General features: G+C 38.9%; 1 pseudogene; it reads right to left on the bottom strand.

The window, feature by feature from the left end:
* Nucleotides 1-2,806: 2,806 nt before the first annotated feature.
* LOC126069907 (olfactory receptor 6C3-like) lies at nt 2,807-5,711 on the bottom strand (annotated as a pseudogene).
* Nucleotides 5,712-23,111: the final 17,400 nt, after the last annotated feature.

The following is a 23,111-nucleotide window of genomic DNA, read 5'->3' as shown; positions in this document are numbered from 1 at the left end:
TATATTTTCAGATCTACCCTGAGGATAAACAACTGATCCAATGCATCTGAGGCTGAGCGAGTTTAAGAAACAGTTCTAGATGTCTTTTTAATTAATCAACAGGATGATATACCATTTCTTTGTCTAGTGTACTGTCATAACCATAATTCTCATGAGAAAATTCACTTATGTGTATTTCCTTATTCATCTGAACTTGGATGCTGGTTCCTCTACTGTATTAACTTACAAAGATATGAAAAATGGAAATAGTGCCAAGCTGTTTTCATGTCTTTGTAAGAGAATGCTAAGAAAATTTTCTTCTGTGCTGACATTGTGGTTGACTTTCCAAAGCTATAAAAATCAAATGCTTAATCCTCGTGTCTTAATTATCTTGTCCTGCTATAACAGAAATACAATAAGTGGGTGACATTAACAAACACATTTATTTTCTCACATTTTAGGAGGCTAGAGAAAAGTTTGAATTCAGGGCACCAGCTCTGGAGGAAGGCGTTCTATGTGTCTCTTCGAGGGTTACGTCCTTGTCTCTTTTCAGCTTCTGTTCCTTGGTGATCTTCAAGTGGCATGGTATCTACCCTGTCCCAACTATGCTTGCTATCCCTGGCTGAATCTGCTCTTTTATATCTCAAAAGGGATAGATTTAAGACACATCCTACATTATTGGAAAATCTGGTGGTGCAGTGGTTAAGAGTTCTGTTGCTAACCAAAAAGTCGGCAGTTTGAATCCACCAGCCACTCCTTGGGAACCACATAAAGCAGTTCTACTTCTTCATATAGGGTTGCTATGAGTCAGAAGAGACTCAATCTAAATGTTTGCTTGTTTTTGCTACATTATTAACACAACGAAAAAACACATTCCCATATGGAATTATAACCACGGGTAGAGGGGTTAGGATTTGCAACAGATATCTTGGGGCAGACACAATTCAACTTATAACACCCTACAATCAAGATAAATTTGGGGTCAAGCAACCATTACAGAGCTAAATAACTGGCAGTTGGACAGATTCTGCTACCAGAAACCATTATCTAGAATCTCTCATTATTCCGTATACAGTGGAGTTGCTAAAAGAGAAAGATTAATGGAACCATGTCATCATCAGCTTAGAAACGATTTTCCCTCCATTTTCTGTGAATGTTGCAACCTGACAATGACTCTCAAGGTCAAGTTTAAAAGGTCTTAGAGAACCAGATACATGAACACGCAGTGCTTCTGAAAAGGACAGGCTTCTCTTTACGAAGATTTGGTATATCACACTGTATTTGCTGCTCTGCCCTCTCAATTTGAGTAGAAGAGAAAAAGAAGCTCAGGGAAACACTTGGGCGCAGAGAGTGAGCAGAAGTGAAGTAGTCATTATAATCATTACTTGTTAAACCAAGAATGTGCAGGTTTCTCTTAGATCAATTAAACATCATAAAAGATAATCACACTTTAGGCATTTTGCAAGAACCCTTTCAAGTTTAGCTGCTTCCAGATTAGGGAACACTAATGCAATTTTCTATATTGTGTACCTCAGAGTTAAGTAATGGTGAGGGATTGGTTGTAGCACCGCAATTTGTGTGAAGTCCATTGAATTTACTCCTATACACCATATAGGAGTATCTACATTTAGACACCCTCCCACAAAGATCCAATGTTAATCAAAAGATATTTAAAGGAGTGCCAGATAAATAAAAGGTATTTGTCCTTTTCCGTCTGTCTTCTGTCTTTGTCCCAACCATGAACTATCTCTGAGTAGAGAAGAGGCAATGAAAGGAGCCCAAGATTCCATCCAAATTTCAATGCCTGGCCGAAACTAGTTGAATATGAAGCTGATATTTTAAAATTGACCAGACTAAACTCTATGTGACTAGCAAGTAATGGCTTTACATGATATGAAATTAAGAGCTGGGAAAGAAATTTCACCTGTGCACGATAGATTGGAGTACCTAAATATATATATATATATATATGTGTATATACATATATATATTATTTCACATATAAACAGACAAAATCATAGATTTGGAGCAAAGCCTAAGCCCTTCATACTGTTGAATTCTTAAACATTAGTGTTACATTTGAATAACGTTTCTTACTTAAAAAAATAATCTATGTATATCTTTTATAATTTTATCTCACGGTAAGCATAAAAAAACAAGCCCAGTGCCATCGAGTCAATCCTGACTCATAACGACCCTGTAGGACAGAGTAGAACTGCCCCCTAGAGTTTCCAAGGAGCACCTGGCAGATTCGAACTGTCAACCCTTTGGTTCGCAGCTGCAGCACTTAACCACTACGCCACCAGGGTTTCCACGGTAAGCATATGGCATAAAAACTAAAGAATTTTCATCTTTATTTAAAAAAATGAGGACGCTGAAGTTGGCAAAGCTAAAGTGCTTAATTTTCTTAAGTTCTTATTGATGGCAAGTTGAAAGTTAGGTATCATAACTCAGTACTTCAATAACAGTCATTATTTATTTAACCAGAAAAAAAGATCCTTATTGCTTATAATGTATTAAATAATTATAATTATGAATACACCAAATTTAACTCAATTTCAGATGGAACCCCAAATCTACATACATGGATAAGTGTTTTTCTTTTTGTCTATATTTGCAAAGACTGTCATTTACTTAGTTTGCTCAGAATGACAGCTATTGTTCCGGCATGCCAGATGCCAATCAAGTTTAAAAACATAAGGTGTAGTCACGTAGAATGATTACTACATATGTCGTTAAAAAAAATAATAATAAAAAAAAGAACTGTTGCTGTCCAGTCAATGGCAACCCCACGTGCCTAAAAATTGAAATGTGCTTCATAGGGTTTTCAATGGCTTATATCTTGGAAGTGGATTTCCAAGCCTTTCTTCTGAAGCAGTTTTGGGTGGGCTCGAATCTCCAAGCTTTTGTTCAGCTGTAGGGTGCAGCATTAACAGTTTAACTAAAAGTTAGTTATTAATGGAATGTCTAGTTATGCAAGGCTTTGCAATTTAGCAATTTTTTCTCTTTATCTGCTGTCTCTATAGTGACTGTAATCCTAATATAATACATAAAAATAACAATGATTGTGCCTTCCTATTGCTGTAATATTTTTTCCAAATTCTGAATGATGTGGGCAAGCCTATTACATTTATAACCTTAATATTTTCATGTGCCTGTACAGTGTATTCTTCATAGAGATATTTAGAATTTATATACAATTGGATTATAATCATCAATTTACTTCTTTTTTTTCCTTACACTGGATATGAACAAGCACAAAAGCCATTCTTTTCCATCACTAAATCATTTCCTATGGAGATACTGAAATTTTGGAATAAAGAGATGAATAAATACATGAACAAAAGGGATATGTAAAAGATCTCTGAGACTATTTAAATCACAGACAAGTGTTAGGTATCACCAAGACATTCAGGTTTTAAATTCCTCAGAGAGAAGTCACCATGTTCATTTCTCATATTGGAACACATTGTGTTCCAGATCTTAAAAGCATTTAGATACATATAAAAACCAAAACTTATTTGAATTATACTAAAAATCTGCATAACAACACTTATGATTTGACAAGTACTTCAAGTTTTTTTTTTCTTATACTTCACTTTGTAAGTAGTCTACAATTTAACAATGAAGTCTGTTAAACAAAATTTTCTAGTCAACATAATTTGGGAGAACAAGAAAAGAAAATTTGGAATTGTAATTCTTCTAAAATATAGCCATTAATCAATGTTTTATATTTTAAGCCAGATGAATCGTTATCACAACACTGATCATATAACTTGTGGGGTTCCTATAATGAAAATAATCATAAAACCAAAACCCGCTGCCGTCAAGTCGATTCCGACTCCTAGCGACCCTATAGGACAGAGTAGAACTGCCCCATAAAGTTTCCAAGGAGTGCCTGGCAGATTCGAATTGCTGGCCTCTTGGTTAGCAGCCTTAGCACTTAACCAGTACACCACCAGGCTTTCCAAAATAATCATAGTGTAGCCTAAATTTATTTTTGTAGTTTGCAATGCGGAACTTTTATAATTTACAGAAAAATAGAAGTGAAATCTGTTTTAGTTTTAGTGCATTTACTTTGTATGTTTTAGAAAAACTATGAATATCTCCTAAGAAGTTTTAAAAACATGAAAATTTTATAAAAATTACTTAATATCATGATCAATATTTATCCAGAAAGTATATATTAAATTTCACAAAGCATAAAGCTCTGTATTCAAAGTGCAACACAATAGTATTATTAAACTGAATTTAATGAACAATGGCACAGAGCGTGGAAATTCTATAAAGATTACTGAAAACACTATCAATATTCATCTTGAAAATACACAAGAAATTATATACATTTGAAACACTACATTTCTAGTACGAAGCAATAATAAGTGTGTCTTTTAAGAGCTGAGAAAATAAACAGAATTAAAACAACTTTACTCCATCTTAACTACAGTGTGCCTTCAAGGAAAATGTAAGGTTTTCAGAAAATTCAGTAGGAGAAATAAACTTTACCATATTTTCAAATATGTTAATAGACACTGCTTTGGATAAACTCAGGTACAGAAGTTAAAGTGAGGGCTTTGCAAAATATCAGATCAAATGATGTGACAGGTAAAGAGACTCTAAAAGAACAAGCATATCTGTACAAACATCTATGAATTTCAGGTTTACATTTAATTGTTCTTTATACACCCCCTCCCCCCCAAAAAAAACAACTGTTGGTGTGGAGTCGATTCCAACTCATGTCAACCACATGTATCTGTATTTTTGCTAAAACAACAACAACAACAACAACAAAAAACACCTCCTGATTTGTAGAAAACACTACGTTCTGGAGGAAGTTTTTGAAGACTTGTTTTACTTCCTGGTACCTCAGGGAATAAATGAACGGGTTCTGCACGGGGGCAACAGAGGTGTTGAGAATAGCAACTCCTTTGGTCAATGATGCTTTTCTTTTGTACAGGGATTGGCATACATTAAGATGCAGCTTCCATAAGAGGTGGAAATGACAGTCATGTGGGAGGAACAAGTGGAGAATGTTTTTTTTCTCTGACTGGAAGATGGGATTCTCAGAATAGTCCTGATGACACACATGTAGGACAAAATCATTAATGCCAAAGTGAATAGCAAAGTAACCAAAGCCAAGTAAAAACCAGTTACTTCTAGAAGCCATGTATTTGAGCAAGATGGTTGTAAGAGGGGAAAATAGTCGCATGCAAAGTGATCGATGACTTTGGAAGCACAGTAATCCGGGGGGGAAGAAGCATAAGGGGTGGGAATATGGTCAGAAACCCTCTCAGCCACACACATGACACAAGCAGGGAGCAGAGTTTCCTGTTCATGGTGCTTGTGTAATGCAGGGGCTTGCAGATGGCCACATAGAGGCCATAGAACATGGCCGTCAGCATGTAAAATTCTGTCACCCTCATGAAAATAAAGAAGAGTTGAGCTGCACAGTTGTTACTGGAAATGGTCTTATCCCTGGTGATAATTGCACCCAGAAATCTAGGAATGCGTACAGTTGTAAAGGAGATTTCTAGGAAGGAGACATTCCGGAGGAAGAAATACATAGGTGTCTGTAGAAGGGAGTCCACCGAGGTTAGGGTGGTGAGAGTCAGGTTTCCAGTGAAGCTTAATACATATGTGATAAATAGAAAGAGGAAGGTCACAATCTGAAGGTCAGGTTCATCAGAAAGGCCTAGGAGGACAAGCTCTGTGACCACTGTGTAGTTGTTCATTTCACTCTCTCTTCAATTTTTCTTCTTTTAATCCCATTTATATATATTACAAGTAATATATTTAAATTTTTAACCTTAAGATTTACGGGTCTAATTGCCAAGACCATATGAGGACACTAAATACAATTGCTACAAGACAGAATAAGTAACCCAATTATTTAAAAAATATAAAAGTTTCAATTACTCACTGGATTGTCTTCTTATTCCATCATGATCTTTAATGTTCCACATTCTGTATGGCTTCCTAAAAATGTACATGTATGTATTTAAATAGAAACGTTTTTATTTTTGAACTGAAAGAGGCATTTATGTTTCATTTTGACGGAAGCACAAATTGAAAAGTGACTGCTAGCCTTATATCTCATCAACCCTGTCACTGGATTACGGCTTATTGCATTTTCCATGAAATTATATTCCTGAGTGTCTTAGTCATCTAATGCTGCTGTAACAGAAATAACACAAGTAGATGGGCTTTAACAAAGAGAAATTTATTTCTTCACAGTGAAGTAGGGTAAAAGTCCAAATTCAGGGCATCAATCTTCCCCCAGATTAGGAGCTTCTCCACGGATAGACCCCGGGTCCACAGGATTCGCTCTGTTCCTGGTACTGTTATCTTGGTGGTATGAGGTCTCACACTTTCTGCTTGTTTCCCTTCCTTTTATCTCTTGTAAGATAAAAGGTGGTGTAGGCCATACCCCAGGGAAACTCCCTTTACATTGCATCAGGGATGTGACCTGGGTAAGGGTGTTACAATCCTACCCTAACAGTTTTTAACATAAAATTACAATCACCAGATGAAGGACAACCACACTGTACTGGGAATCATGGTCTAATCAATTTGACACGTATTGTTGGGGTACACAATTCAATCCATGACACTGAGTTCTTAAGCTTTTTGGAAAAAATGTTTTATTCCCTTGTAATTCTGTCTCCAGTCATCTTCTCCTTAAGTCCACTTATCCAAATGGATATCCAGAAAAGTTAAGAAAAAACTTCTTCCATTTTCCTAACCTACTCAGTTAGTTCCCACCTATTCAAATGCTATTTTGAATATAGTAATAGTTTATCAATTCTGTCTATTAAAATCTTGACAGCTATCTCCTTTTGACTTTAGAGAGTAAAATTTCTGTTGTGAAGTATAAAATGCAAAATCACTGCAAACCTTCCAACAACTAGCAACATTCACACTAATCCTATTTTATTTTATAATGGCTTAAAGGCAGTTTCTCAGGACATAAAACGTAGGACGTCAGAAACCTTCAAAAGATGTGGAAATATTTTTAACCTCAGCAAAGACTGTGTACTGATCTGCTGGAAACCAGACAAAGTCAGGCCACATCTCTGCTATATTATAGACCATAAGGGAAATCTGGAAGAGGTCCTTGGATTTCCCAGTAACCTGCTCACCCCTCTCCCTAGCAGGTCTCTCTTGAGAAGAGTTATGTTCATCCTTGCATCCCACAGAGGACCTGAGATGGTGACTTCTGTGTAATATTTATATCCATTAATAAGTTGCTTAATATTCATCCTTACTTCATATTTTATAAGTAATAAAATAAGAAACCCACTTTCATATAAAACGTGAAATTTTGATCAAATTTGTAAAGTATCATGTTTACTAGAAATGTGAAAGTTTTGAACATATGCCTTTCGGTTAGCAGCTGAGAATGTTAACCATTTGCACCAACCAGGGAGTCCCATTACTAAAATACACTTCTTTATTTGTCTAAACCTAGTAAATATATACAACAATTTCAGAACTGTTAAACCATATACCTACAATTTTACCACTGCAAGTTCAGTATTTGTGATCTATTTCTCTTAGTTTTAGAGCATCCAAAAGATTTTGTTTACGCTGGCTGAGCTAAGATGGTGGAATAGACAGATGCTTCTGGTGAAACTCTATACAACAAAGACCCAAAAAAACAAGTGAAACGAGTATATTTATCACAAGCTAGAAGCCCTGAGCATCAAAGGCAAGCTTAGAAAAAGAACAGACATGAGGGGAAAGAAGAGACAGTACAGAAGCAGGGAGGAGTTACTGGGCCTGAATCTCGGAAAGCCCTCAGGCATCATTCCGGAGTGGCGGCAGTGGGTTGGTACTAGCATTTTGCCACAGTTTCCTTAGGGAGAAGCAGTCAGCCACACAGCCTACTCATACCTTCAGAACCAGAGAAGAATGGCGCTCTCAGCAAAAGCTAAGTACTTCCGTATGTTTCACCGCGCCCCCCACTCACAAGCCAGCTTCAGCGGCTGAATTCCCTGGGCCTGAGATACGCACTGTTGAGTGCCTAGAGCCATCCTCCCAGCCATGGAGAAGGAAAAAATTTGCAATTGGGCGAAAAGATAATTTGCCAGCTCCACTAACCAGGGGAGCTCAGCACAGAAGCCGCTCCTGTCCAGGCATAAACAGTCCATGGACTTTGAGCACCTTTCCCCTCTGCATGGACCTGTGTGGGCCTATTTCAGGAGACTAGACCCTTGTCGGCAGACTCTAACCATTTCAGCAGTGTGGCGGAGAGGTGGGTGATGTTTGGCATTGCTTTGCCCATTAAACAGAATCCTCACCTACCCACATGACGGGCCTAAGGACTGATGGCTCCACTCAGGTAACCCAGCCACCCACTACAGGGGTCCAAGGATAACTGGTACCTCCCAGTCTTTACAATCAAAAATATTAGGAGCCCATGGTCCGTCTGAAGAACCCACCCACCTTCACACTCTAGGAAACAGGGATGAAATTTCCTCAGAGACACTCGGGGGTCAGTTCTCAGCCCCATGCCTTGTTCAGAGTTTGACACCTGTTGCAATCAGATATTGGTATATACACCAATCACCACTGCCCCTCTAAGACTGTAGGACAGAGCCTGTACCACACACTTCATGATCAGCTACCTGGACATCTGAGCTGAATTCATACAAGAAAAGTGAATGGACTCCTAGAATGATATAACTGATAACAGCTCTTTCCAGCTGAGGACAGGAAGTCAGAGTTCCAAAGGTGAAAATAATCTAGTTACCTCACTCAGGCAACCCATTTGGGTATATCAAAACAAAAAAAAAGCAAGAGGCTACGACAGAGTAAGCAGGCATAAGCTAATATAATAACTTATAGATGGTTCAGAGACAACAGTCAATATCAAGTAACATAAAGAAATGGACCATGATTACCTCAATAAGCTCTCAAAACAAAGAATCCAGAGATCTTCTAGGTAAAAGTGCATTCCTGGAATTACCAGAGGAAGAATACAAAAGATTGATATACAGAACTCTTCAAGACATCAGGAAGGAAATGAGACAATACGCAGAACAAGCCAAGAAACACACAGATAAAGCAATTGAGGAAATTAAAAAGATTATTCAGAAACATAATGAAAAATTTAATACGCTGGAAAAATCCATAGACAGACAGCAATCAGAAATTCAGAAGATTAACAATAAAATTACAGAATTACACAACTCAACAGAAAATCAGTGGAGCAGAACTGAGCAAGTAGAAGCCATAATTTCTCAACTTGAAGATAAATCACTTGGCGGTAACATATTTGAAGAAAAATCAGATAAAAGAATTCAAAAAAGTGAAGAAACTTTAAGAATCATGTGGGACTCTATCAAGAGAAATAATCTGCTAGGGATTGGAGAATGAGAACAGGGAGGGATAACAGAAAATATGGAGAGAATTGTTGATTTGTTGGAAGAAAACTTTCCTGATATCGTGAAAGATGAGAAGATATCTATCTAAGATGCTCTCCAAACTCCACATAAGGTAGGTGTTAAAAGATAGTCACCAAGACATATTATAATCAAACTTGCCAAAACCAAAGATAAAGAGAGTATTTGAAGAGCAGCTAGGGATAAACAAGAAGTCACCTACAAAGGAGAGTCAATAAGAATAAGCTCAGACTACTACGCAGAAACCATGCAGGCAAGAAGGCAATGGGATGATTTATTTTAAAAAAATTGAAGGAAAAAAAATTGTCAACCAAGAATCATATATCCAGCAAAACTGTCTCTAAAATATGAAGGTGAAATTAGGACATATCCAGATAAACAGAAGTTTAGGGAATTCGTAAAAACCAGCGGAAACTACAAGAAATACTAAAGGGAGTTCTTTGGTTAGAAAAATCTATAATATCAGGCATCAACCCAAGACTAGAACACTGGGCAGAGCAATCAGAAGTCAACCCAGACAAGGAAATAAAAAAAAGCAAGATAAAAAAAACTCAACATTAAAACAGTAAGAGGGACTAAGAAATGTAATCATAGATCTTCCATATGGGCAGGAAGATACGGCGATACAAAGAAGTGAAAGTAAGGTTTAAATTTAGAAAACTAAGGGTAAATTTAATATGTATGCTGAACAAATAATCCGAGAAGCTGGACTATATGAAGAAGAACGCGGCATCAGGATTGGAGGAAGACTCATTAACAACCTGTGTTATGCAGATGACACAACCTTGCTGGCTGAAAGTGAAGAGGACTTGAAGCACTTACCAATGAAGATCAAAGACCACAGCCTTCAGTATGGATTACACTTCAACATAAAGAAAACAAAAATCCTCACAACTGGACCAATGAGCAACATCGTGATAAATGGAGAAAAGATTGAAGCTGTCGAGGATTTCATTTTATTAGAATCCAAAATCAACAGCCACAGAAGCAGCAGTCAAGAAATCAAAAGACGCATTGCATTGGGCAAATCTGCTGCAAAGTACCTCTTCAAAGTGTTGAAGAGCAAAGTTGTCACCCTGAAGACTAAGGTGTGCCTAACCCAAGCCATGGTATTTTCAATCGCATCATATGCGTGTGAAAGCTGGACAATGAATAAGGATGACTGAAGAAGAGTTGATGCCTTTGAATTGTGGTGTTGGAGAAGAATATTGAATATACCATGGACTGCCAAAAGAACGAACACATCTGTCTTGGAGGAAGTGTGACCAGAATGCTCCTTAGAAGCAAGGATGGCGAGACTATGTCTTACATACTTTGGACTTGTTGTGAGGAGGGATCAGTCCCTAGAGAAGGACATCACATGCCTGGCAGACTACAAGGTCAGTGGAAAAGAGGAAGACCCTCAAAAAGGTGGATTGACACAGTGGCTGCAACAATGAGCTCGAGCATAACAACTGTTGTAATGATGGCGCAGGACTGGGCAGTGTTTTGTTCTGTTGGGCATAGGGTCGCTAAGAGTCGGAACCGATTCGACGGCACCTAACAACAACAACAATGGGGTAAATAATAAGGTAACCAAAAGGAGACAAAGTATTCTACTCATCAAAATAAAATACAAGAAAAAAATACTCAGCAGAAACAAAATCAACAACAATGAATATGAGGAAAGGACTATATATAATCTACTCAGCACATAAAATTAAGTGAGAAAAAGAAATTGTTCACAACACACACAAAAAGACATCAAAATGATAACACTAAATTCATACATATCCATAATCACGCTGAATGTAAATGGACTAAATGTACCAATAAAGAGACAGAGAGTGGCAGAATGGATTAAAAAACACGATCTGTCTATATGCTGCCTACAAGAGACACCTTAGACTTCAAGACACAAACTAAAACTCAAAGGATGGAAAAAAATATATCAAGCAAACAACAATCAAAAAAGAGCAGGAGTGGCAATATTAATTTCTGACAAATAGGCTTTAAAGTTAAGTCCCTCATAAAGGATAAGGAATGACACTATATAATGATTAAAGGGACAGTATACCAAGAAGATATAACCATATTTAATGTTTATGCACGCCATGATAGGGCTAAAAGATACACAAAACAAACTCTATGAAAAGTGAGATAGACAGCTCCACAATAATAGTAGGAGACTTCAACACATCACTTTCAGTAAAGGACAAGACATCCAGAACGAAGACCAACAAAGAAGCTGAAGATCTAAATGCCTCAATCAACCAACAGGACCTCATAGACCTACAGCAACCAACTATACTTTCTTTTCTGGTGCACATGGAACATTCTCTAGAGTAGACCACATATTAGGTCATAAAGCAAGCCTTAGCAGAATCCAAAACATGTAAATATTACAAAGCATCTTCTCTGACCATAAGGCTATAAAAGTGGAAATCAATAACAGAAAAAACAGGGAAAAGAAATCAAACACTTGGAAACTGAACAATACCCTGCTCAAAAAAGATTGGATTATAGAAGACATTAAGGATGGAATAAAAGAATACAGAGAATTCAATGAGAATGAAAACCCTTCCTATCAGAACCTTTAGGATACAGTGAAAGCAGTGCTCGGAGGTCAATTTATATCAATAAATTCACACATACAAAAAGAAGAAAGGGCCAAAATCTAAGAATTATCCCTACAACTTGAATAAATATAAAGAAAACAACAAAAGAAACCCTCAGGCACCAGAAGAAAACATCTAATAAAAATTAGAGCTGAACCAAATGAAATAGAAAACAGAAAAACAAATGAAAGAATTAACAAGATCAAAACCTGGTCCTTTGAAAAAATCAAAAAAATTGATAAACCATAGGCCGAACTCACAAAGAAAAACAGGAGAGGAAACAAATAACCCGAATAAGAATTGAGATGGGTGATATTACAACAGACCCAGCTGAAATTAAAAGAATCATATGAGATTACTACGAAAAATTGTACTCTAACAAATTGGAAAACCTGGAAGAAATGGATGAATTCCTAGAAACACACTATCTACCTAAACTAACACACAGGTAGAACAGCTAAGTTGACAGATAACAAAAGAAGAAATTGAAGAGATAATCAAAAACCTCCCAACAAAAAAAGTCCTGGCTCTGACAGCTTCACTGCACGGTTCTCCCAGACTTTCAGAGAAGAGGTAACTCCACTACTACTAAAGGTATTTCAGACGGTAGGAGAGGACGGAATACTCCCAAACTCATTCTATGAAGCCAGCATATCCCTGAAACCAAAATGAGCTGAAGACACCACAAAAAAGAAAATTACAGACCTATGTCCCACATGAACTGATACGCAACAATCCTCAACAAAACTCTAGCCAATAGAATTCAACAACATGTCAAAAAAATAATTCACCATGACCAAGTGGGATTCATACCAGGTATGCAGGGATGGTTCAACATTAGAAAAACAATTAACGTAATCCACCACATAAATAAATAAAAGACAAGAATCACATGATTTTATCAATTGATGCAGAAAAGGCATTTGACAAATTCAACACCCATTCAGGATAAAAACTCTCAGCAAAATAGGAATTGAAGGAAAATTCCTCAACATAATAAAGGGCATTTATACAAAGCCAACAGACAACATCATTCTAAATGGAGAGACCCTGACAGCATTCCCATTGAGATAGGGAACCAGACAAGGATACCCTTTATCACTGCTGTTATTCAACACTGTGCTGGAGGTCCTAGCCAGAGCAATTAGGCTAGATAAAGAAATTTTGGGCATCCAGATTGGCAAGGAGGAGAAAAATTATATCTATTTGCAGACGACATGATCTTATACACAGAAAACCCTAAGGAATCCTCCAGAAAACTACTGAAACTAATAGAAGAGTTCAGCAGAGTATCGGGATACAAGATAAACATACAAAAATCTACACCAACAAAAAGAAATTCGAAGAGGAAATCAGCAAATGAATACCATTTACAGTAGCCTTGAGAAGATAAAATAAGCCCCCAAGAAGATAAAATACTTAGGAATAAATCTTACCAGAGATGTAAAAGACCTTTACAAAGAAAACTGCAAAACACTTCTGCAAGAAACCAAAAGAGACCTACTTAAGTGGAAAAACATACCTTGCTCATGGACAGGAAGCCTTAAAATTATAAAAATGTCTATGCTGCCCAAAGTGATCTATACATTTAATGCAATTCCAATCCAAATTCCAATGACATTCTTTAATGAAATGGAAAAACAAATCCCCAACTTCATATTGAAAGGAAAGAGACCCCGGATAAGCAAAGCATTAATGAAAAAGAAGAACAAAGTGGGTGGGCTTACTCTACCTGATTTTAGGACCCATTATACCGCCACAGTAGTCAAAATAGCCTGGTACTTGTACAAAAGCAGATACTTAGACCAATGGAACCAAATTGAGAATCCAGACATAAATCCATCCGTACATCAGCAGTCAATATTTGACAAAGGCCTGTAAACAGTTAAATGGGGACAAGACAGGCTTTTTAACAGATGGTGCCAACATAACTGGATATCCATCTGCAAAAAAAAGAACCAAAACCCACACCTCACTCCATGTACAAGAACAAGCTCAAAACAGATCAAAGACCTATGTATAAAATCTAAAACGATAGAGATCATGAAAGAAAAAGTAGGGACAACGTTAGGAGCCCTAATACATGGCATAAACAGTATACGAAACATTACTAAAAATGCAGAAGAAAACCTAGATAACTGGGAGATCCTAAAAATCAAACACCTACATTCATCCAAAGACTTCACCAAAAGAGTAAAAAGATTACCTACAGACTGAGAAGATGTTTTTAGCTATGACATTTAGGATCAGTACCTGTTCTCTAAAATCTACATGATACTGTAAAATTCAACTGAAAAAGACAAACAACCCAATTAAAAAATGGGCAAAAGACACTTCACTAAAGAAGACATTCAGGTGGCTAACAGATATATGAGGAAATTCTCACGATCATTAGCCATTAGAGCAATGCAAACCAAAACTACAATGAGATTCCATCTCACTCCAGCAAGGCTGGCATCAATTCAAAAAACACAAAACAATAAATGTTGGAGAGGCTGTGGAGAGATTGGAACACTTATACGCTGCAGGTGGGAACGTAAAATGGTACAACCACTTTGGAAATCCATTTGGCGCTTCTTAAAAAGCTAGAAATAGAGCTACCATACGATCCAGCAATCCCACTCCTTGGAATATATCCTAGAGAAATAAGTGCCTTTACATGAACAGATATATGCACTCCCATGTTTATTGCAGCACTGTTTTCAATAGCAAAAAGATGGAAGCAACCAAGGTGCCTAACAACGGATGAATGGATAAATAAATTACGGTATAGTCACACAATGGAACAGTACGCGTCGATAAAGAACAGTGAGGAATCTGTGAAACATTTCATAACATGGAGGAACCTGGAAGGAATTATGCCGAGTGAAAATAGCCAGTTGCAAAAGGAGAAATATTGTATGAGACCACTGTTATAAGAACTTCAGAAATAGTTTAAACTGAGAAGACAACACTCTTTTGTGGCTACCAGAGGGGGGAGGGGGAGGGGGAGAGAGGGGCATTCACTAATTAGATAGTATATAAGAACTACTTTAGGTGAAGGGAAAGACAGCACACAATACAGGGGAGGTCAGCACAATTGGACTAAACCAAAAGCAAAGAAGTTTCCTGAATAAACTGAATGCTTTGAAGTTCAGCATAGCAGGGGCAGTGGTTAGGGGACCATGGTTTCAGGGGACATCTAAGTCAATTGGCATAATAAAATCTATTAAGAAAACATTCTGCCTCCCACTTTGAAGAGTGGCGTCTGGGGTCTTAAACTCTAGCAAGCAGCCATCTAAGATGCATCAATTGGTCTCAACCCACCTGGATCAAAGGAGAATCAAGAACACCAAGGACACAAGGTGATTATGAGCCCAAGAGACAGAAAGGGCCACAAGAACCAGAGACTACATCAGCCTGAGACCAGAAGAACTAGGTGGTTCCCAGCTACAACCCAATGACTGCCCTGACAGGGAACACAACAGAGAACCCCTGAGGGCGCAGGAGAGCAGTGGGATGCAGACCCCAAATTCCCATAAGACCAGACTTAATGGTCTGATTGAGACTGGAAGGACCCCGGTGGTCATGGTCCCCAGACCTTCTTTTGCCCCAGGACAGGAACCATTCCCGAAGCCAACTCTTCAGACATGGATTGGACTGGAGAATGGGCTGGAGAGGGATGCTGGTGAGGATTGAGCTTCTTGGATCAGGTGGACACTTGAGACTATGTTAGCATCTCCTGCCTGGAGGGGAGATGAGAGCGTGGAGGGTGTTAGAAGCTGGCGAAAATGAACAGGAAAAGAGAGAGTGGAGGGAGAGAGCAGGCTGTCTCATTAGGGGAAGAGAAACTGGGAGTGTGTAGCAAGGTGTATATGGGTTTTTGTGTGAAAGACTGGCTTGATTTGTAAACTTTCTCTTAAAGCATAATAAAAGTTATTTTTTAAAAAAAGCTAGAAATAGAACTACCATAAGATCCAGCAATCCCACTCCTTGGAAGATATCCTAGAGAAATAAGAGCCTTTACACAAACAGATATATGCACACCCATGTTCATTGCAGCACTATTTACAATAGCAAAAAGATGGAAGCAACCAAGGTGCCCATCAATGGATGAATGGATAAATAAACTATGGTATTCCACACAATGGAATACTACGAACTGATACAGAACAGTGATGAATTTGTGAAACCTTTCATAACATGGAGGAATCTGGTCAGCATTATGCTGAGTGAAATTAGTCAGTTGCAAAAGGGCAAATATTTTATAAGACCACTCTTATAAGAACTCAAGAAATAGTTTAAACAGAGAAGAAAATATTCTTTGATGGTTTAGAGAGGGGGGAGGTAGGGAGGGTGGGAGAAAGGTATTCCCTAATTAGATAGTAGAAAAGACCTACTTTAGGTGATGGGAAAGATAACACAATACAGGCAAGGTCAGCGCAACTGGACTAAACCAAAAGCAAAGACGTTTCCAGAATAAACTGAACGCTGTGAAGGTCAGCGTAGCAGGCACAGTGGTTTGGGGACCATGGTTTCAGGGGACATCTAAGTCAATTGGCATAATAAAATCTACTAACAAAACATTCTACATCCCATCTTGGAGAGAGGTGTCTGGGGTCTTAAACGCTAGAAGCGGCCATCTAAGATGCATCAATTGGTCTCAGCCCACCTGGATCAAAGGAGCATGAATAACACCAAGGACACAAGGTAATTACAAGCCCAAGAGACAGCAAGGGCCACATAAAGCAGAGAGTACATCAGCCTGAGACCAGAAGAGCTAGGTGGTGCCCGACTACAACCGATGAGTGTCCTGACGAGGAACACAACAGAGAACCCCTGAGGGAGCAGGAGAGCCGTGGGATATAGACCCCAAATTCTCATAAAAGACCAGACTTAATTGTCTGACTGAGACTAGAAGGACCCTGGTGGTCATGGCCCCCAGACCTTCTGTTGGCCCAGGATAGGAACCATTCCCAAAGCCAACTCTTCAAACAGGGATTGGGCTGGACAATGGATTGGAGAGGGATGCTGGCGAGGCGTGAGCTTCTTAGATCAGGTGGACACTTCAGACTATGTTGGCGTCTCCTCCCTGGAGGGGAGATGAAAGGATAGAGGGAGTTAGAAGCTTGTGAAATGTACACAAAAAGAGAGAGTGGAAAGAGGAAGCTGGCTGTCTCATTAGGGGGAGAGCAACTGGGAGTATGTAGCAAGGTGTATATAAGTTTTTGTGTGAGAGACTGACTTGATTTGCAGACTTTCACTTAAAGCACAATAAAAAAATTCAAAAAACTTCTGTTTCTCAAAATTACTCAGCATAGTGATTTTCTTACTTGCCTTCTCATTTGTTAAAAAAAAAAAAACAGTGCCGTCTCCTTTGTTAAATATCTCATTAAGTCACAAAAAAGTAATTTCAATCTGCACTGCATTTTGAGTTCACCAACATCCTGATGATTATTTTTAATTCACAGTCTATAAAAATAGTGTTTGCTGTTATGTGGATGTTGAAAAATGCTTGGAGTCATGCATCCACCTGCACCATCTCAGTTTTTATGTTACACTTACTTAGTTAACCTTTTTTTCCTCTCACAACCCATGCCAAATTCTGTTTTGTTATCAATCCCTATATTTTTGTCACTCTAGAAACCCATACAAATAGGGTCATACAATATAAAGCCTTGAGTCTGGCTTCTTTCACTTAGAAAAATGAACTTGTGTTTCAGCCATGTTGATTTGTGAATCAAGAATTTATTCCTTTATAATTTGGATTAGTTTTCCCTTATATGGATATTTCACAGTTTGTTTATCCATTCAGCTACCAAAGCATATTAGAATGGCCTCCAGGTTTTGGTGATTATAAATAAAGCTTTTACATGTGCTATCATAGATATATTTTTGTAAATATAAGTTCTCATTTCAATTGGGCAAAACATGTAGGAGTGGGATTGCTGAGTTCCATGGTAAGTGTATGTTGAATGTAATAAGAGACTGTCAAACTTTTCTAAAAAGTCACTCTGCCATTTTGCATTCCACCAGAAATGTGTGAGAGTTCCTGTTTCTCCAAGTTCTCTGCAACATTTTGAGGGTTATTTTTGTTTGTTTTGTTTTTGTTTTTTTGACTCTGGTTCTAAGAGGTAAATGAAACTGTCACATTGTGGTTTTAAGTTTTATATTTTCCTTCTGTAAAATGATGCTGAGTGTTTTTTTCTGTGCTTGTTGGTATCAATAAACTGATTTTGACAAGATTTATCTTTCCATTTTTTTATACGTATATTTTTCCTTTATTTTGCTGAGCTTGAGCATTCTTTATATGCTCTGGATATACATCCTTTATCAGAGAAGTGATTTGGGAATGCCCAACTTAATTCTTTGACTTGTTATTTTATTCTCTTAACAGTGTCTTTCACAGAGGAAAGGTTTATAATTTTGATAAAATCCATTATCAATTTTGGTTATCCATTATGTTCTTGATGTTATACCTAAAACTTGTTCCTTAATTCAAAGTTACACAATTTTCTCCTACTTTCTCTTCTTGAATCATTATGTTTTTACATATGGGAACTTTTAGAAATGCAAGTTTTCAGCAGGAGTTAGAACTAGAATGAAGCAGTTGGAAGCCCTGCCTCTCTTTCCTTCTACCCTTCAAGTTTTTGTAGGTACATCTTATTGGGTCAGCCAAGTCAAAGCTTGAGAACAAAGGAGCACAGGTGCTTCGCCCATGAGTGACCATCCTCCCTGTGCAGAACAAGGCAGAGAAAGGTGGAGAGTGGATCTGGGGAGGCAAATGGAAAACATCCAGCATAGTCCATTTAGTCTTCTTTTTCGTTTGGATAAAATAATTTAAAAAAAAAAAACAGGGACATTTCAAAGCCCTGTCAGCCTGTACTACCTGAGAATGAAGCCAACTCAGTCATGCTATCTTGGGAACTAAATTTTAATACTAACCGCCACCAGTGATCTTCATACAAGGTAGATAGAAACGGGGAGATGTAAACAATTATCATAAAATGTAGATGCTACAGTTCACACTTCTGTAACTGGTCGTGCGTCCTTATTTGCTGCTTCCTTTACAGGCTCCTCCTTTACTGTTCCCCTTCTACTCTCTGAGGATGTTGGCTCCTAAGAGGTTTTGTTTTATTTTTTAAACCTGGTCAAACCAAAAATAAAAACAAGAAACAAACCTAAACCCATTTCCTTTCAGCCCATTATGGTACCAAAAAAAAAAAACTCGTTGCCATCAAGTTGATTCTAATTCAGAGCAGCCCCATAGGAGAGGAGAACTGCCACATAGGTTTTCCAAGGAGCGGGTGGTAGATTTGAACTGCCAACCTTTTGGTTCGCAGCCATATGATTAACCACTGTGCCACCAGGGCTCCCTCCGTCTGATAACAACCTTATAAGATACAGTAGAACTACCCCATGGGGTTTCCAAGGATGTAATCTTAAAGAAGCAGACTGCCACATCTTTCTCCTGTGGAGCCACTGGTGGGTTCAAACGTCTAACTTTTCTGTTAGCAGATGAGCGCTTTAACCACTGTGCCAGCAGGGCTCCTTTTAAAACTGTTCATGGGTACCCAAACTTTCATTCCTACTAAGGACCTGTCTTTATTAGGCTGCCAGTCCACCTCCTACTGACCATTATTGTTGGACATGAGAGTCACCTTTGCTCCAGTCATAATCATCCATGGTCCTATTATGTACCAGCGTTCCAATTTCCCCTTGGCAATCAGAATAAATCACCCCATCCAGTAGAGTGATCTACTCTCCCTGTTGGTTCTGTAACATGAGAAACTTAAAACTACCACGGAGAGGAGGGGGCCAAGATGGCTGACTAGGTAGATGCTACCTCGGATCCCTCTTTCAACATAGACTCGGAAAAACAAGTGAATCGATCACATACATGACAATCTATGAACGCTGAACAACAAACACAGATTTAAAGAGTTGACCTGAGTGACAGAGACAGAGAACAAACAACTACGGGGAAGCAGTGACTGTTTTTGGAGACTGGAGCCAGCTTCCCAGTCAGGTAACTTTGGCTCCGGGCTTAGGACTGGGTGCAGGGGAGCTGAACACAACATCCTGTGAGGGCACAAACACGGGGCACAGCCCGACACCCCTGAACTGACCCCGGGAGGGGGCCCAGCGGGTCCGTGTGGGCGACACAGCAATGCAGCTGGCGGGAGGAGAAATCCCCGGGAGGCAGTGACTGGTTTTGGAGCCCGAGTGCAGTGTCCCAGCTGGGGAACCTTGGCACCGGGCTTTGGACTGGGATCAGAGGAGCTGAGCAAGGCATCCTGTCACGGCACAAACACGGGGCGCAGCCCTACCCCCCTGAACTGACCCTGGGAGGGGGCCCGGCCAGTCCGCGTGGGCAGCGCGGCGACGCTGCTGGCAGGAGGAGAAGTCCCCTGGAGGCAGCGACCGGTTTTGGAGCTGGGAGTGAAGCGTCCAAGCCGGGGAACCTTGACGCTGGGCTTTGGACTGGCAGTGGAGGAAATGACCACGGCTTCAGCGGGCCAGACCCTCGGGGGAAATCTCTACATATCCAGCACACATAGGCGACACACCCCTCAGGAATCTCATATAAAATAGTCACCCCAAGCAAGATAAACAGCTTTGGATATATTCTGGGGTGTTACTCTCTCCTGTTTTTCTGAACCTTCCCCTGCCCTTCCCAGGCAGCTTCATTAACATTGGAATTTCCTGAGCCAGAGGGAGAACGGCTCCGGCTCCGTGGCTCTTCTTCCCCACCTCCTTTTTTTTTTAGTCTTTTCCTAACCCATTCTTCCGGCCTGAGAGAAGCAACCACAAAAAAACCAGGGACCAAGAATCCTTCCCTAATTGGACTAAAAACACAGAACCAGCTCCAGCCAAGCATATATGATCCATATCTCGGGCTTTCATCCCTACAGGGAACAAGGTGGTTATTACAATGCAAAGGCATTTCTGATAGGGATCTGACTGCATTTTTTTTAGCGGATTTACTGGAAAAACAAGTTTCCCAGGTCTGATATCTCTACATATTCAACAGAGCTTAGCTGATGCACAACAGGGAGCTGAGGGCTGAAGCTCCCCCCAAACCACCTAGCCTCTTGCCTTAGGGGTCTAAGGAGGGTGACACCTACCAATCTGTAGAGGTACTTGCATTGGGGACCTAAGGTACAGCTGCAGAGCCCTCCCACCAAGGTGCTTTAGGAATAGAGACACACCTACCCCACTGACACTTGGGGGAAGCCTGTCAGCATCCTGCACCCCCTGGAGTGTGAACTCCAGCTGCTAATACAATCTGGTGCACACAACTATCACCACTACTTCTCAAGTTGGATAGGTGTTAGGGTGCAGCACACACTTGATGACCCAAAATCAGATTCTACTCAAGAATAGTGAATAGACTCAGGCATATATATCTGGCAACAGCCCAAACCAGCTGGTCATAGGACATAAGTAAGTCAAGGGTTACAAAAATCAGGACGGCACAATCTAGTAGCCCATCCACGTATATTGAAAGAAAACAAAACAAGATAAGACTCAGTGAGCAAATATAGAATAAATCACTACAATATCTTAGTGATGGCTCGGAGACAGCAGTTGATATCAAACCACATAAAGAAGCAGACCATGACAGCTTCTACAACCCCCCAAACAAAAGAATTAAAATCTTTCCCAAATGAACATATAGTTCTGGAATTATCAGACACAGAATATAAAAAACTAATTTACAGAGTGCTTCAAGACGTCAGGGATGACCTCAGAAATGAAATAAGGCAAACTGCAGAAAAAGCCAAGGAACACACTGATAAAACAGTTGAAGAACTCAAAAAGATTATTCAAGAACATAGTGGAAAAATTAATAAGTTACAAGAATCCTAGAGAGACAGCATGCAGAAATTCAAAAGATTAACAATAAAATTACAGAATTAGACAATGCAATAGGAAGTCAGAGGAGCAGACTCGAGCAATTAGAATGCAGAGTGGGAAATCTGGAGGACCAGAGAATTAACACCAACATACCTGGAAAAAAATCAAAGAATTAAAAAAAATGAAGAAACCCTAAGAATCATGTGGAACTCTATCAGGAAGGATAACTTGTGTGTGATTGGAGTCCCAGAACAGGGAGGGAGGACAGAAAACACAGAGATAATAGTTGAAGATCTGCTGGCAGAAAACTTCCCTGACATCATGAAAGACGAAAGGATATCTATCCAAGATGCTCATCGAACCCCATTTAAGATTGATCTAAAAAGAAAAACACCGAGACATATTATCATCAAACTTCCCAAAACCAAAGATAAGGAGAAAATTTTAAAAGCAGCCAGGGATAAAAGAAAGGTCTCCTTCAAGGGAGAATCAATAAGAATAAGTTCAGACTGTTCAGCAGAAACCATGCAGGCAAGAAGGCAATGGGATGACATATACAGAGTACTGAAGGAGAAAAACTGCCAGCCAAGGATCATATATCCAGCAAAACTCTCTCTGAAATATGAAGAAGAAATTAAAATATTTACAGATAAACACAAGCTTAGAGAATTTGCCAAAACCAAACCAAAGCTACAAGAAATACCAAAGGAAATTGGTCAGAAAACCAATAATATCAGATACCAGCACAGGACAAGGTCACAGAACAGAACATCCTGATATCAACTCAAATAGGGAAATCACAAAAACAAATTAAGATTAATTAAAAAAAATGCTCAAAACAGGGAATCGTTGAAGTCAATATGTAAAAGATCACAATAATCAAAAGAGAGAGAGAATATATGCTGCCTACAAGAGACACACCTTAGACTTAGAGACACAAACAACTAAAACTCAAAGGATGGAAAAAATATATCAAGCAAACAATAAGCAAAAAAGAAGAGGAGTAGCAATATTAATTTCTGACAAAATAGACTTTAGACTTAAATCCACCACAAGTGATACAGAAGGACACTACATAATGATAAAAGGGACAATTGACCAGGAAGATATAACCATATTAAATATTTATGCACCCAATGACAGGGCTGCAAGATACATAAATCAAATTTTAACAGAACTGAAAACTGAGATAGACACCTCCACAATTATAGTAGGAGACTTCAACACACCACTTTCGGAGAAGGACAGGACATCCAGTCAGAAGCTCAATAGAGACACGGAAGACCAAATT

Source organism: Elephas maximus (assembly GCF_024166365.1).
Source record: "Elephas maximus indicus isolate mEleMax1 chromosome Y unlocalized genomic scaffold, mEleMax1 primary haplotype SUPER_Y_unloc_2, whole genome shotgun sequence".
NCBI lineage: Eukaryota > Metazoa > Chordata > Mammalia > Proboscidea > Elephantidae > Elephas > Elephas maximus.
This window is presented reverse-complemented; position numbering and strand designations above follow the sequence as displayed.